Genomic DNA, 14,234 nt, shown 5'->3' with positions numbered 1-14,234 from the left:
TGATGCTGTAAAGAGCAATATTGCATAGAACATGGAATGTTGGGTCCATGAATCAAGGCAAATTGGAAGTGGTCAAACAGGAGATGGCAAGAGTGAATGTCGACATTCTAGGAATCAGCAAACTAAAATGGACTGGAATGGGTGAATTTAAGTCAGATGACCATTATATCTACTACTGTGGGAAGGAATCCCTTAGAAGAAGTGGAGTGCCATCATGGTCAACAAAAGAGTCTGAAATGCAGTACTTGGATGCAATCTCAAAAACGACAGAATGATCTCTGTTCTTTTCCAAGGCAAACCATTCAATATCACAGTCATCCAAGCCTATGCCCCAACCAGTAACGCTGAAGAAGCTTAAGTAGAATGGTTCTATGAAGACCTACCAAATGTTTTAGAACTAACACCCCCCAAAAATGTCCTTTTCATTATAGGGGACTGGAATGCAAAAGTAGGAAGTCAAGAAACACCTAGAGTAACAGGCAAATTTGGCCTTGGAGTACAGAATGAAGCAGGGCAAAGGCTAATAGAGTTTTGCCAAGAGAACGCACTGGTCATAGCAAACACCCTCTTCCAACAACACAAGAGAAGACTATACACATGGACATCACCAGATGGTCAACACTGAAATCAGATTGATTATATTCTTTGCAGCCAAAGATGGAGACACTCTATACAGTCACCAAAAACAAGACTGGGAGCTGACTGTGGCTCAGATCATGAACTCCTTATTGCCAAATTCAGACTTAAATTGAAGAAAGTAGCGAAAACCACTAGACCATTCAGGTATGATCTAAATCAAATCCCTTATGATTATACAGTGGAAGTGAGAAATAGATTTAAGGGACTAGATCTGATAGACAGAGTGCATGATGAACTATGGATGGAGGATCGTGACGCTGTACAGGAGACAGGGATCAAGACCATCCCCATGGAAAAGAAATGCAAAAAAGCAAAATGGCTGTCTGAGGAGGCCTTACAGATAGCTGTGAAAGGAAGAGAAGCAAAAAGCAAAGGAGAAAAGGAAAGATATTCCCATTTGAATGCAGAGTTCCAAAGAATAGCAGGAAGAGATCAGAAAGCCTTCCTCAGCGATCAATGTAAAGAAATAGAGGAAAACAACAGAATGGGAAAGACTAGAGATCTCTTCAAGAAAATTAGAGATACCAAGGGAACATTTCATGCAAAGATGCGCTCAATAAAGGACAGAAATGGTATGGACCTAACAGAAGCAGACGATATTAAGAAGAGGCGGCAAAAATACACAGAAGAAATGTACAAAAAAGATCTTCATGACCCAGATAATCACGATGGTGTGATCACTCACCTATAGCCAGACATCCTGGAATGTGAAGTCAAGTGGGCCTTAGAACGCATCACTACGAACAAAGCTAGTGGAGGTGATGGAATTCCAGTTGAGCTATTTCAAATCCTGAAAGATGATGCTGTGAAAGTGCTACATGCAATATGCCAGGAAATTTGGAAAACTCAGCAGTGGCCACAGGACTGGAAAAGGTCAGTTTTCATTCCAATCCCAAAGAAAGGCAATGCCAAAGAATGCTCAAACTACCGCACAATTGCACTCATCTCACATGATAATAAAGTAATGCTCAAAATTCTCCAAGCCAGGCTTCAGGAATACGTGAACCATGAACTTCCAGATGCCCAAGCTGGTTTTAGAAAAGGCAGAGGAACCAGAGATCAAATTGCCAACATCAGCTGGATCATCAAAAAAGCAAGAGAGTTCCAGAAAAACATCTATTTCTGCTTTATTGACTATGCCAAAGCCTTTAACTGTGTGGATCACAATAAACTGTGGAAAATTCTGAAAGAGATGGGAATAGCAGACCTGCCTCTTGAGCAACGTGTATGCAGGTCAGGAAGCAACAGTTAGAACTGGACATGGAACAACAGACTGGTTCCGAACAGGGAAAGGAGTACGTCAAGGCTGTATATTGTCACCCTGCTTATTTAACTTATGTGCAGAGTACATCATGAGAAATGCTGGGCTGGAAGAAGCACAAGCTGGAATCAAGATTGCCAGGAGAAATATCAATAACCTCAGATATGCAGATGACACCACCCTCATGGCAGAAGAGTGAAGAAAAACTAAAAAGCCTCTTGTTAAAAGTGAGAGAGGAGAGTGAAAAAGTTGACTTAAAGCTCAACATCCAGAAAACTAAGATCATGGCATCTGGTTCCATCACTTCATGGGAAATAGATGGGGAAACAATTGAAACAGTGTCAGACTTTATCTTTTGGGCTCCAAAATTACTGCAGATGGTGATTGCAGCCATGGAATTAAAAGACGCTTACTCCTTGGAAGGAAAGTTATGACCAACTTAGATAGCATATTAAAAAGCAGAGACATTACTTTGTCAACAAAGGTCCGTCTAGTCAAGGCTATGGTTTTTCCAGTAGTCATGTATGGATGTGAGAGTTGGACTGTGAAGAAAGCTGAGTGCTCAAGAATTGATGGTTTTGAGCTGTGGTGTTGGAGAAGACTCTTGAGAGTCCCTTGGACTGCAAGGAGACCCAACCATTCCATCCTAAAGGAGATCAGTCCTGGGTGTTCACTGGAAGGACTGATGTTGAAGCTGAAACTTCAATACTTTGGCCACCTCATGCGAAGAGTTGACTCACTGGAAAAGACCCTAATGCTGGGAAGGATTGGGGGCAGGAGGAGAAGGGGACGACAGAGGATGAGATGGCTGGATGGCATCACGGACTCAATGGACATGAGTTTGGGTAAACTCTGGGTGTTGGTGATGAACAGGGAGGCCTGGCGTGCTGCGATTCATGGGGTCGCAAAGAGTCGGACACGACTGAGTAACTGAACTGAACTCACTGCTAGTCTTGAAATCAGGGAACCTGATTCTGTCAGCTCTTGCTTTTCTTTCTCAAGATTGCTTGGCTATTCGTGGTCTTTTTTTCCCATTCACACTGTAAAATGTTTTTTTCTAGTTCTGTGAAAAACACCATTGGTAAGGTGATGTGTTCAATCTACCCAATTCCTTTCGGTAGTATCATTATTTTAACAGCAGGAAACAATTTGTTCAAGGTGGTTCTAGGTGTTTCTAGAAAAGGACAGCATCTTAAACCATTCATATGGTCTGTCTGCAACCGTTTGCTAAAATTTTGTGTGATGTAGGTCAAAATGAGACGTAGACAGGAAAATAGTTGCCTCTCCTGGCATGTTGTAACATTGTGGAATATGGAAATGTAAGTCAAACACAGAGACAGCCCAGTAAAACAGCACCTAAACACACAGCTGATGTGGGGATTTGTGTGTGTGTACTTGTGCTTCTGAGAAAGATTATACAAGTAAAGAATGGAAGTAATGAAACATAGTTCAGAAAAAAAGGTAAAGTGAATATATTGTAGAAAAACCCATAAAAAGAATAAAAATTTGGAGACGAAAGAGAAAGGAGAGTTCAAGGGAGCAAGAGACTGGGGAACTTGGATTAAAGTACTGACGGGGAACTCTAGGAGGTAAGATCCTATTCATCTATTTCTTGTAGTTCTAATAATAGTAATTGAATTTCAGATGAATATCATACAAGTAGAGGACAAGAAAAAATACATGAAGTCATCTGGAATCAATTCAATGGAATTCTTCATTTCATGGGACTCTATATACTTTTTATATATTATATTTTACATGTCACTTATCTACTGTATTTTATATATGTTTACTTTTAGTATGTATATATAAATGAAAATGCCAAATGGTAAGTTTTGAATTTTCAGTGATCCCAAGAGAGAGTTGAAGGAATTTAGGAGAAGTTGCATGGATGTGAGCTAGTGTGGTCGGGAGAGGACGACAGCTCTGGGAGGGGCTAGGACATGGCCTGGGCCCTGACTGATGGGGAGTGAACAGAATATGTGAGGTGAACAGAATTTGCTTCCTATGATAGTTGTTAAGCAAAGACATTATGAACATCCATAAACCTACAGTAAAGATGCAGAGTGGTGAAGCATGGCCACCGGGTAAAAGAATAATCTTGTTAATGACCTTCAGAGGAGTTATAAAGGATGAGAAGCCTGAAGTTCCAGACTCTGCAATATCATCTTCTTGTTTTTTCGGTGTTCTGGTGCCAGTTGTACCATTTTTTTTAAAAGAACAATTAACAAGTTGGTAAATGGTAGGAAAGCTTGACATGACATATTTATTATGTATATAACCTGTTCTTCACAGATCCATATTTATTTCATCCAGCTGCTTTTAAAAGTTAAAACTGTCTACACATGAAGGGCATAGAGAGTTAACATCTTAAGAAGAGGATCAGGATAATTTGAAACCAAAGGAGGATTAGTCTAATTAAAAGTTAGACTAATAAAGAGAGCTGTATTCCTCAAGACTTATGCTTGGACATATTATTTTTAGCTATATTTTGCCTATCTCATTACATGAAAAAAATTTGAATCTCGTTATTTTGTTTTCTTTACTCAGCTCTTCTTCCCAGGATCTTACTGAAGCATTGAAAACAAAATATTTAGGCCGATTTTGTCCAGGAGTTTTCACTGAGCATGTAGAGAAGGGGTGTTACTGCATCATACCACACTTGGTGGGAAAGAAGATCTACTCTGCAACCAGCCTATTGGGTTTTTTTTCCCTTTGTAGTCGATTTTTAGTTTTTTTAACCTGTTTTATATTATAGTATAGCCTATTAGCAACATTGTGATAGTTTCAGGTACACAGCTAAGGGACTCAGCCATACGTATACCTGTACCTATTCTTCTGGGGCACCATTTACAATAGCCAAGACATGGAAGCAACCTAAATATCTATCAACAGGGAAATGAATAAAGAAGATGAGTACATATATACAATGGAATATTACTCAGCCACAATAACGAACAAATAGTGCCATATGCAGCAACATGATGGACCTAGAGATTATCATACTAAGTCAGAGAAAGACAAATACCATTATCTATATCATTCGTATATAGAATCTCATCTAAAAAATGATACAAATGAACCTATCTACAAAATAGAAACAGACTCACAGATTTCAAAAACAAATTCAGGGTTACCAAAGGGGAAATGTGGTTGGGGAGGAAAAATTAGGAGCTTGGGATTAACACACACTTATATAAAATAGATAGCCAACAAGGAACTACTGTATAGCACAAGGAACTCAATATTCTGTAATAATCTACATAGGTAAAGAATCCGAAAAAGAATGGATATATGTATAACTAAATCATTTTGTTGTACATTTGAAACTAACACAGCATTAGAAATCAGCTATTCTTCAATAAAATGAAAAAAAATATTTTAAGTACTTTCTTCTAAATTAGAATTCAAGGCCAAAATGACATCTGAAAAATCCCAGACATTTGGAAACTAAAGTAACGTACAAAGCAATGAAAGATTAGAACACATTTAGAATTGACTGAAAACGAAAACATTAAAATTTGTGGGGGTGGAGCGAAAGCAGTACTTGGGGGGAAATTGATAGCAATACATAACTGGATTATAAAAGAGGTAGGCAAGAAAACTGGAGTGCATTGCCATGCCCTCCGCGAGGAGATCTTCCTGACCCAGGGATCAAACTTGCGTCTCTTACGTCTCCTGCATTGTCAGGTGTACTCTTTACCACTGAGCCACCTGGGAATCCCATGTAAGAGGTATACATGTTATTAAACTTCGGTTTTTCTCTTGGTAATCTGTCTTTTATTACAGAAGGTGGGGGGTACCAAGAACCGAGAAGGGCAAAGGAAAAATTGTTTTCCTTCTCATGCACATGCAGTGGAACACGACTCAACCATAGAAAGGAACAAACCATCAACCCTTGAAAGACATGGATGAATCTTACATGCATATTGCTAAGTGGAAGAATTCAATCTTAAGAGACTGCACACAGTAGGACCCCGTTTATGACATTCTAGGAAAGGCAAAGCTACATAGATGATATGTAGATCACGCTATGGGGGTTTGAAGTATTCCATGTGATACTTTAGGATGGATACATGTCACTGGGCATTTGTCTAAGCTCATCAATTTGTATAGCCCTTGGGAGTTAATCTGTTCAAATTTAGTTATTTAGGGTATAGGAAAATCCCATGGATGGAGGAGCCTGGTAGGCTACAGTCCATGGGGTCGCTAAGAGTCAGACATGACTGAGCGACTTCACTTTCACTTCTCACTTGCATGCATTGGAGAAGGAAATGGCAACCCACTCCAGTATTCTTGCCTGGAGAATCCCAGGGACGGGGGAGACTGGTGGGCTGCCGTCTATGGGGTAGCACAGAGTCGGACACGACTGAAGCGACTTAGCAGCAGCAGCAGGGTATAAGAGAGTCTCAGAATTGAATACACAATGTGACAGAATCTATCCATATTAGAAATACATGGGAAAAAACCTTACTGTAGGGAATGGGTTAGAGGAAGGCATGGCAACCTACCCCAGTATCCTTGCATGGAGAATCCCCGAGGACAGAGGATCCTGGAGGGTTACAGTTCATGGAGTCACAAAGAGTCAAACAGAACTGAGCGACTAAATACAGCACAGAGGACGGGGCAAAAATTGGTGACCTAAGTAAACTTTGGAAATGAACAAAACCTGCAGACTAAAAGCAAAATCAGTTCAATTCAGTTCTGTTGCTCAGTTGTGTCTGACTCTTCGCGACCCCATGAACCACAGCACGCCAGGCCTCCCTGTCCATCTCCAACTCCTGGAGTTTACCCAAACTCATTTCCATTGAGTTGGTGAGGCCATTCAACCATCTCATCCTCTGGCGTCCCCTTCTCCTCCGGCCCTCAATCTTTCCCAGCATCACGGTCTTTTGCAATGAGTCAGCTTTTCTCATCAGGTTGCCAAAGTATTGGAGTTTCAGCTTCAACATCAGTCCTTCCAATGCACACTAAGGACTGATTTCCTTTAGGATGGACTGGTTGGATCTCCTTGCAGTCCATGGGACTCTCAAGAGTCTTCTCCAACACCACAGTTCAAAAACATCAATTCTTCAGCACTCAGCTTTCTTCATACTCCAACTCTCACATCCATACAATACTACCGGAAAAACAATAGCCTTGACAAGACAGACTTTGTTGAAAAAGTAATGTCTCTGCTTTTTAATATACTGTCTATGTTGGTCATAACGTTCCTTCCAAGGAGTAAGCGTCTTTAAATTTCATGGCGCAATCCACATCTGCAGTGATTTGGGAGCCCCCAAAAATAAAGTCAGACACTGTTTCCACTGTTTCCCCATCTATTGGCCATGAAGTGTTGGGACCAGATGCCATGATCTTAGTTTTCTGAATGTTGAGTTTTAAGCCACTTTTTCACTATCCTCTTTCACTTTCATCAAGAGGCTCTTTAGTTCTTCTTCACTTTCTGCCATAAGGGTGGTGTCACCTGCATATCTGAGGTTATTGATACTTCTCCTGGCATCTTGATTCCAGCTTGTGCTTTATCCAGTCCAGACCTTCTCATGATGTACTCTGCATATGAGTTAAATAAGCAGGGTGACAATATACAGCCTTGACATACTCCTTTTCCTATTCGGAACCAGTCTGTTGTTCCATGTCCAGTTCTAACTGTTGCTTCCTGACCTGCATACAGGTCTCTCAAGAGGCAGGTCAGGTGGTCTGGTATTCTCATCTCTTTCAGAATTTTCCACAGTTTATTGTGATCCACACAAAGGCTTTGGCATAGTCAATAAAGCAGAAATAGATGTTTTTCTGGAACTCTCTTGCTTTTTCGATGATCCAGCAGATGTTGGCAATTTGATCTCTGGTTCCTCTGCCTTTTCTAAAACCAGATTGGACATCTGGAAGTTCATGGTTCACGTATTCCTGAAGCCTGGCTTGGAGAATTTTGAGCACTACTTTATAGCATGTGAGATAAGTGCAATTGTGTGGTAGTTCGAGCATTCTTTGGCATTGCCTTTCTTTGGGATTGGAATGAAAACTGACCTTTTCCAGTCCTGTGGCCACTGCTGAGTTTTCCAAATTTGCTGGCATATTGAGTGTAGCACTTTCACAGCATCATCTTTCAGGATTTGAAATAGCTCAACTGGAATTCCATCACCTCCACTAGCTTTGTTCGTAGTGATGCGTTCTAAGGCCCACTTGACTTCACATTCCAGGATGTCTGGCTCTAGGTAAGTGACCACACCATCGTGGTTATCTGGGTTGTAAAGATTTTTTTTTTTTTGTACAGTTGTTCTATTCTTGCCGCCTCTTATTATCTTCTGCTTCTGTTAGGTCCATACCATTTCTGTCCTCTATTGAGCCCATCTTTGCATGAAATGTTCCCTGGTATCTCTAATTTTGTTGAAGACATCTCTAGTCTTTCCCATTCTATTGTTTTCCTCTGTTTCTTTGCATTGATCACTGAGGAAGGCTTTCTGATCTCTCCTTGCTATGCTTTGGAACTCTGCATTCAGATGGGCATAACTTTCCTTTTCTCCTTTGCCTTTTGCTTCTCTTCTTTTCACAGCTATTTGTTAGACCTCCTCAGACAACCATTGTGCTTTTTTGAATTTCTTTTTCTTGGAGATGGTGTTGATCATTGTCTCCTGTACAATGTCATGAACCTCCATCCATAGTTGATCAGCACTCTGTCTATCAGATCTAGTCCCTTAAATCTATTTCTCACTTCCACTGTATAACCGTAGGGATTTGATTTAGGTCATACCTGAATGGTCTAGTGGTTTTCCCTACTTTCTTCAATTTAAGTCTGAATTTGGAAAGAAGGAGTTCATGATCTGAGCCACAGTAAGCTCCTGGTCTTGTTTTTGCTGACTGTATAGAGTGTCTCCATCTTTAGCTGCAAAGAATGATTGCAGAATGATAATCAATCTGATTTCGGTGTTGACCATCTGCTGATGTCCATGTGTAGAGGCTTTTCTGTGATGTTGGAAGAGGGTGTTTGCTGTGACAGTGAGTTCTCTTGGCAAAACTCTATTAGCCTTTGCCCTGCTTCATTCTGTAATACAAGGTCAAATTTGCCTGTTACTTCAGGTGTTTCATGACTTCCTACTTTTGCATTCCAATCCCCTATAATGAAAAGGCCATCTTTTTTGGATGTTAGTTCTAAAAGGTCTTGTAGGTCTTCATAGAACTGTTCAACTTCAGTGTCTTCAGCATTACAAGTCGGGGTATAGGCTTGGATTACCGTGATATTGAATGGTTTGCCTTGGAAATGAACAGAGATCATTCTGTTGTTTTTGAGACTGCATCCAAGTACTGCATTTTGGACTCTCTTATGGACTATGATAGCTACACCATTTCTTCTAAGGGATTCTTGCCCACAGTAGTAGGTACAATCATCATCTGAGTTAAATTCACCCATTCCAGTCCATTTTAGTTTGCTGATTTCTAAAATGCTGACATTCACTCTTGCCATCTCCTATTTGACCACTTCCAATTTGCCTTGATTCATGGACCTAAGATTCCAGGTTCCTATGCAATATTGCTCTTTGTTGCATCGGACCTTACTTCTATCACCAGTCTCATCCACAACTGGGTGCTGTTTTTGTTTTGGCTCCGTCTCTTCATTCTTTCTGGAGTTATTTCTCCACTGATCTCCAGTAGCATATTGGGCACCTACCAATCTGGGGAGTTCATCTTTCAGTGTCCTATCTTCAATGGGCTTCCGTAAAGAGTGGGCTTTATTTTATGGAGTTCTTTCCAGGGTGTGGCAGCTAACTGCTGAAACCACCTTAAATGCAATCTGAAGAGGAGAAATAAACTGACAAACGGCAGATGTTGGGAGCCAGGCTCCTCGCTATAGGAGTAGGATGTTACAGATAAGCAAAGGAGTGAGAGAATGAAGCTGAGCCCCTGACAGGCTCTCCTTTTGGCTTGGAGGTGCTTCCATCATCTGGAAAAACATCTACTTGTGCTTCATTGACTGTGCCAAAGCCTTTGACTGTATGGACCACAATGAACTCTGGAAAATATTTAAAGTGTTGGGAATAGCAGACCACCTGACCTGCCCCTTGAGAAACCTGTATGCAGGTCAGGAAGCAACAGTTAGAACTGGGTATGGAACAACAGACTGGTTCCAAATAGGAAAAGGAGTACATCAAGGCTGTATATTGTCACCCTGCTTATTTAACTTATATGCAGAGAACATCATGAGAAATGCTGGGCTGGATGAAACACAAGCTGGAATCAAGACTGCCAGGAGAAATATCAATAACCTCAGATATGCAGATGACACCACCCTTATGGCACATAGTGAAGAAGAACTAAAGAGCCCCTTGATGAAAGTGAAAGAGGAGAGCAGAAAAGTTGGCTTAAAACTCAAGATTCAGAAAACTAAGATCATGGCATCCAGTACCATCACTTCATGGGAAATAGATGGGGAAACTGTAGAAACAGTGAGAGACTTTATCTTTCGGGCTCCAAAATCACTGCAGATGTTGACTGCAGCCATGAAATTAAAAGACGCTTGCTCCTTGGAAAGAAGGTTATGACCAACCTAGATAGCATATTTAAAAGCAGAGACATTACTTTGCCAACAAAGGCCCGTCTAGTCAAGGCTATAGTTTTTCCAGTAGTCATGTATGGATGTGAGAGTTGGGACTATAAAGAGAGCTGAGCACTGCAGAATTGATGGTTTTGAACTGTGGTGTTGCAGAAGACTCTTGAGAGTCCCTTGGACTGCAAGGAGATCCAACCAGTCCATCCTAAAGGAAATGAGTCCTGAATATTCATTGGAAGGACTGATGCTGAAGCTGAAACTCCAATACTTTGGCCATCTGATGTGAGGAACTGACTCGTTGGAAAAAGACCCCGATGCTGGGAAAGATTGAAGGCAGGAGGAGAAGGGGATGACAGAGGATGAGATGGTTGGATACCATCACTGACTCAATGGACATGAGTTTGAGTAAACTCTGGGAGTTGGCGGTGGACAGGGAGGCTTGGCGTGCTGCAGTCCGCTGGGTCACAAAGAGTCAGACATGACAGAGCAACTGAACTGAACTGAAATGCTTCCATCAGGACCACAGTCACCTGCATGGAGTCTGCTATGATCCACTTGCCCCCACCTGGCTCTTCCTCTTCCTCCCCGTGATAATTCCAGTGACATTTCTAGCCCAGATCCCTCTTCCAGGCCAGCCACATTTGTCCAGCCAGTGCATCCTCATCCATTTCGGGGGCTAACAGGCCCCTCAGAGGACTGTGATCCTGGCAGCCCCAACTTTCAGGGTTGCTGAGCTCAGACACCTGGTGTAACCGAACAGGACTCTATGAGGTTTTCCCAGGACAGACTCCCTCTCCTATATCCTCTGCTGTAGCCATTCTCTGAAATATCTAGATTAATGGTCTCTGATGCATACTTCCTGAATTGTTTTACAGATGCTAAAACCACCACCAAAAGGAAGAAGTTAACTACCTGATGATCTGAACACATAGCCCCAGAGCTACTGGGGCCTAAAAATTTGTGTTAACTGTCTGCTACCTTACCATCAACCGAGAATTGTGCACCAGCTGATCATGTGCCCTGTGTCAACTACAGACAGACATTTGCCATGGGCACTTTTCATCTACCTCTACCAGGATTAAATCATGTGCTGCTGTAGCTGTTAACCTTCAACACCCCCTTAAAGGAGCTCAGGGTGGAGAGCAGAAATAAAGCACTCTGTGCTCTGGGGAAGCAGGGAACTGGCAGAACAGGGCTTCAGGTAGATATTCTCAGGAGGTGATTTTATAAGTTCACTTCTTGTATCTCGTCATATAGAAAAGCACTAAAATCCTTCATGGTGACGATGGTTTCTCATGGCCAGCAGAAGATTCATGAGACTGGCAGAAACTGTCTACAAAAAAAAAAAAAAAAAAAAGTACTTGATTGCACGTATTCCTCCTTTACCAAAATCAAATCTATACTGGCCTCCCTGACTCTTTGGAGCAGTTTTACTGTCTCCCAGGCCCCAGTCTTCGTTTTGCCCAAATATAACTTAACTTGCAACTCTCACATTGTGCAATTTTTTAAGTTGACACCTGTGACCCCCCCTCCCTCACTTGTCCTTTGCAATTGCTTTACTGAAACCCTTCAGGGAGTTTGGGGTTTTAAATCACAAACCATCTGTCCTCTACATATTGCTGCTTTTACAGTAAACATTTCACTTACTTTCACCACAGCCTGGTGTCAGAAGCCTGGCTTTACTGCACTTGGGCGTGTGAACCCTAGTTGGGTCTGGTAACACTGGGCCTCCCAGGCTCTCACTTCCATATGCCTGAGTGACTGTCATCCCCTCCTCCAGAACCTAAGAAAGTCTCCACACTAATTCCCCTTGACACCCACAGCCCTGGCCCAAGCCCAATACCCCATCAGGCCCTGACAATGCACCGTGTGCCCATGGTGCATCTCACATGCCAAACCAACACGGTATTTTGGAAACAAAAAGAAGACTCATGATGCTCTCCTCCCTGTGATTTCCCCCTCACCTGATGAAGCCAGGCCTTGATCCATTCCAAGTGACTCCAGCGTCCTCATTCTTCTGAGAACCCACCAACAAGGCTGTTTGTGCCAGTCTATATGTGACCTTCGTAATCTTCTAAAATGAGGACTACTTTATACACAGAAAATGGATTTAATGGTGCCCCAAAAGATGTGTCCTCCCCAGAACGTGTGACCAGGACTACATCTGGGGAAAGTGTCTCTCTAGATGTGGTTAAGGATCCTGAGGTGAGAAAAACTTGGGTGAGAGCGGCCCTCAATCCAGCTAACAGCATCGTAATAAGAGATGAAAGAGGTGAGACACAGCACAGAGGAGAAGCCACATGAAGATGAGAGCAGAGATAGTAGGGATGCAGCTGTAAGCCTGGGGACACCTGGAACCCCAGAAGCTGGAAAGGACAGAACTCTATGCTGGAATCTCTGGAGGGACTCCAGCCCTGCAATACCTTGATCTCAGATGTTTGGTCTCTACCTATCTGTTGATGGGCACTTGAAATATTTCTACGTTTTCAGTACAGTTCAGTCACTCAGTCGTTTCTGACACTTTGAGACCCCATGAACTACAGCACGCCAGGCCTCCCTGTCCATCACCAGCTCCCAGGGTTTACTCAAACTCATGTCCATTGAGTCGGTGATGCCATCCAACCATCGCATCCTCTGTCATCCCTTTCTCCTTCTGCCCTCAATCTTTCCCAGCATCAGAGTCTTTTCAAACGAGTCAGATCTTCACATTAGGTGGCCAAAGTACTGGAGTTTCAGCTTCAACATCAGTCCTTCCAATGCACACCCAGGACTGATCTCCTTTAGGATGGACTGGTTGGATGTCCTTGTAGCCCAAGGGACTCTCTAGAGTCTTCTTCAACACCACAGTTCAAAAGCATCAATTCTTCAGCGTTCAGCTTTCTTTATAGTCCAACTCTAACATCCATACATGACTACTGGAGAAATCATAGCCTTGACTAGACGGACCTTTGTTGGCAAAGTAATGTCTCTGCTTTTTAATATGCTGTCTAGGTTGGTCGTAACTTTCCTTCCAAGGAGTAAGCGTCTTTTAATTTCACGGCGCAATCTCCATCTGCAGTGATTTGGGAGCCCAAAAAAATAAAGTCAGCCATTGTTTCCACTGTTTTCCCATCTATTTGCCATGAAGTGGTGGGACCGGATGACATGATCTTAGTTTTCTGAATCTTGAGTTTTAAACCAACTTTATCACTTTCCTCTTTCACTTTCATCAAGAGGCTCTTTAGTTCTTCACTTTCTGCCGTAAGGGTGGTATCATCTGCATGTCTGAGGTTATTGATATTTATCCCGGCAATCTTGATTCCAGCTTGTGCTTTATCCAGTCCAGATCTTCTCATGATGTACTCTGCATATAAGCTAAATAAGCAGGGTGTGAATATACAGCCTTGACGTATTCCTTTTCCTATTTGGAACCAGTCTGTTGTTCCATATCTAGTTCTAACTGTTGCTTCCTGACCTGCATACAGATTTCCCAAGAGGCAGGTCAGGTGGTCTGGTATTCCCATCTCTTTCAGAATTTTCCACAGTTTATTGTGATCCACACAGTCAAAGGCTTTGGCATAGTCAATGAAGAAGAAATAGATGTTTTTCTGGAACTCTCTTGCTTTTTCGATGATCCAGCGGATGTTGGCAATTTGATCTCTGGTTCCTCTGCCTTTTCTAAAACCAGCTTGAACATCTGGCTTGGAGAAGCCAGGCTTGGAGAATTTTAAGCATTACTTTACTAGCATGAGAGATGAGTGCAATTGTGTGGTAGTTCGAGCATTCTTTGGCATTGCCTTTCTTTGGGATTGG

General features: G+C 42.1%; 1 protein-coding gene across 9 annotated transcripts in view; it reads right to left on the bottom strand.

Annotated features, from left to right (window-relative positions):
• The window catches only part of LOC145532114 (uncharacterized), a 120,751-nt gene that overhangs the window by 47,603 nt on the left and 58,914 nt on the right, over nucleotides 1–14,234 (bottom strand). The window lies entirely within an intron of this gene.

This window comes from Giraffa tippelskirchi, chromosome 13, assembly GCF_054371585.1.
Source record: "Giraffa tippelskirchi isolate mGirTip1 chromosome 13, T2T-mGirTip1v1.2.pri, whole genome shotgun sequence".
NCBI classification, from domain to species: domain Eukaryota; kingdom Metazoa; phylum Chordata; class Mammalia; order Artiodactyla; family Giraffidae; genus Giraffa; species Giraffa tippelskirchi.
This window is presented reverse-complemented; position numbering and strand designations above follow the sequence as displayed.